Raw genomic sequence first — 3,509 nt, 5'->3', positions numbered from 1 at the left:
AGGTTAGGGGAGGGTGAGCCATGGGTTCAGAGACATGTCAGCGCTTTCCAGAAGGCCGTAAGATATAAGAGCAGAGTAGGCCATTCGGCCCATTGAGTCTGCTCAGCCATCCGATCATGGCTGATACGTCTCGCAACCCCATCCTACTGCCTTTTTTCTTGATCCCCTTTACCAATCAAGGATATATCTAACTCTGTCTTAAATGCACTCAATGACTAGGCCTCCCCAGCTCTCTGCAGCTTTGCTCTTTCTCTGAGGCCCCTTTCTTGCAATGTAGAAGGTAGGACTCCAACAAGAATCCAGATTCTGGCTCCTGGAGCTCGATTTGTCGAGTGGCAAAAAGTCAACGCTTAGCATCTAACAAAACAGCCCCAGCCACTGAGCCTGAGTCACAGGTTGTAGGGGGAAGAAGGAGGGTTGGTGGGGGGGTGGGGGGGAGGAATGTGGTGGATTGAGCAGCATTTAGGACCAAAGACCCTCTACAGCCAGAGCTTCATGCATGGGGGTGGGTGGGATCTGAGCTGCAAAGATTGGGCACGCTGTCTTCATTTGCCCAGCTCTGTCCCACAGCCCTTTGAAGCTCATTGCTATCATGCGTTGATTTGGGAATTTCTGGACCCCTCTCAGAGTGCCAGTCCCACTTCTGAGAATGTCAGAGCAGCCTCAGTGCTAATTACTCTCTTGTCCCAGCAGCACCAGAGAGACGGTGCTGGGGTGCGGACAGGCCCTGACCAGGAGCTGCCAGTGGACCTCAGACTTAAGGGTATGGAGTGCAGGGCAGAGGGAAACCTCAGGAATAGCTCTGTCCATCAAGCAGAAACTCTCCCTTCCTTTTCTGTCTGTGTTTATTTTTCAAACCTTACATCGGATTCATTACAGAGCTTCTCTATTATTTTTTATTATATAGAATCCCCACTATGTGGAAACAGGCCCTTCAGCCCAACAAGTCCATACCGACTCACGGAAGAGTAATTCACCCAAACCCATTCCCTTTACCCTATATTTCCCCCTGACTAATGCAAATAACCTACGCGTACCTGAACACTACGGGCAATTTAGAATAGCCAATTCATCTAATGTGCACATCTTTGGACTGTGGAAGAAACCGGAGCACCCGAAGGAAACCCACGCACACACAGGGAGAATCTGCAAACTCCACACAGACAGCCACCCGAGGCTGGAATCGAGTCTGGGTCCCTGGCGCCGTGAGGCAGCAGTGCTCCCTACTGGGCCACCGTGCCGCGTTCTGTTCACTCACACCAATGATGTCCCATTTCATCCCTTGCACCATTAATAGCTCACACTTTCCGCAGCCTTTTGTGGGTCACCATATTCTGAGCAATAGAGTGAATCAGTGAGTCAAAAGGCTGACACTGCTGGATCCTTGTTTACCAGAGAAACCTTCTCCGAAGTATTAACTCCTTCATGTAGTCAGACACTAGTTCTCCTGAGGGAACTGGAGAACAAACTTTCTCACACTGAGACATTGTCAAGTGCCAATTGCTTCAACTGTTCAGCATGTTTTGCCACTTTTTAAATTGTATTTATCAAATGTTCCATTTTATGAAAAAATAGGATTTCTTGAAGCAATTTTGAAGGACAAAAGTTCAGTTGGGACAAAGGTCCAGCTAAAATGACCGGAATCTTCGCCAGATTTGGTCCCGTTCCCTCATTTTACTGGATCTGGTTATTCTGAAAGGTTACTGTTGAAACAAAAAAAACCCAAAGACAATTATTGATCTTAAAGCTAACTTTCAAGCTTCTGCTAGTGATTTATTGCAAATGTTACACTGAGAAGAGATATCTTTGCTTCTGTCATAGCATATCAATGTCCTTTTCTGAAATGCATTAAAAATGCCAGGATACACAGCAAAGCTATCATTCAAAAGTTATCACTGCCAGTCTTTGAACAGACTCTAAGTGCTTAAGACGATATATAAATGTGGGGAAGTTCTCAGAGAAATTGGTTGATTTTTTTAACCCTTCACATCCCTTTGGACATGAACTGAACAGCTAACTGAAGTATAGATCCAGATAGCCTGGAGTTGAATATATTGGTCTCCATCCCAATTATGTTTAGGATTTGAAACTACAGTACCCAATGAACCTAGATCTAATAAAATCCTTACATCTTAATTAACTCCAACAAGGCAATGATTATTTTTGTTCATGATTCATTGTCAGAATGGAAGTAACATTTGTTCCTCTTTCCTAAATGTCCTTGAGAAGGTGACAATGAATTACTTCCTGAGCTTCTGTAGTCCAAGTGGTGTAGGGTACACCCAAGGCATTTTTAGGAAGGAAATTCTGGCATTTTGACCCAGTGACAGTGAAGGAATAATGATATAGTTTGAAGACGGGGTTGGCATGAAGGGGAACTTGCAAGTGGCAGCTCTCCCATGAGTAAGTTCACCAACTTTCTCCAATCGCATGGGTTACCCCTGGAAATTTGACAGACCTGTTCATCGGGATCATCCATTGCTCCAGCCATTGCAAATCTGCCCAGCTATTGAGGGTCTGCGGGTGTGATAATTCTTGACATTGGGGAGTCCCACTCCCTCCTAGGCTGAGGGAACGTTCGGACTATGCAGAAGCTCTTCCCTTGTGGAGCTTTAGGAAAAGTTGTGATCAAAAGCATATCTGGCTCTTGGGTACACCTCTAAGAATCTTCAGTCATTACGGTGAGAGTGTGATAGTAGGGTTGGATAGTGTGGCACTGGAAAAGCACAGCAGCACCAAAGAGCTACCAGAAGTGGGGTTCGAACCCACACAGACATATGTCCATTGGATCTTAAGTCCAACACCTAAACCACTCGGCCATCCTGGATCCACTAAAAGGCATTACAAACCCACTGACTCCCACAGTTATCTGGACTACAGCTCTTCTCATCCCACATCCTGTAAGGACTCTATCTCTTTCTCTCAGCTCCTTCGCCTCCGCCGCATTTGTTCTGATGAGGCCACTTTCCAAAGTGGTGCTCTTAATATGTGCTCCTTCTACTCCAACCATGGCTTCCCACCTACAGTTGTAGATAGGGCTCTTGACAACGTGTGGTCCATCTCCCGCGTCATGACCCTCACCCCCTCCCTCCCCCTCCCAAAACAAGGATAGGGTCCCTCTTGTTCTTACCTTTCACCCCACTAGCCTTCACATGCAAAGAATAAACCTCTGCCATTTTTGCCAACTCCAACACGACGCCACCACTAAACACATCTTTCCTTCCCTCCCTCTGTCTGCATTCTGCAGAGATCGTTCACTCCTGGACAACCTAGCCCACTCCTCCACCACACCTAACACCTCTCTCATCACACACGGCACATTCCCAGCACACCTAACACCTCTCCCATCACACACGGCACCTTCCCATCACACCTAACACCTCTCCCATCACACCTAACACCTCTCCCATCACACACAGCACCTCTCCCATCACATGCGGCACCTTCCCATCACACCTAACACCTCTCCTATCACATCGAACACCTCTCCCATCACACACAGCACCTTC

General features: G+C 47.0%; 1 non-coding gene across 1 annotated transcript; it reads right to left on the bottom strand.

The window, feature by feature from the left end:
- Nucleotides 1-2,744: 2,744 nt before the first annotated feature.
- Nucleotides 2,745-2,827, bottom strand: trnal-uaa (transfer RNA leucine (anticodon UAA)). Its single transcript has one exon. It is a non-coding gene; the product is annotated as a tRNA-Leu (tRNA).
- Nucleotides 2,828-3,509: the final 682 nt, after the last annotated feature.

This window comes from Hemiscyllium ocellatum, chromosome 10 (assembly GCF_020745735.1).
Source record: "Hemiscyllium ocellatum isolate sHemOce1 chromosome 10, sHemOce1.pat.X.cur, whole genome shotgun sequence".
In the NCBI taxonomy this organism is placed as follows: Eukaryota; Metazoa; Chordata; class Chondrichthyes; order Orectolobiformes; family Hemiscylliidae; genus Hemiscyllium; species Hemiscyllium ocellatum.
Note: the sequence above shows the minus strand (reverse complement) of the source record. Positions and strands in the feature narration are given on the sequence as shown.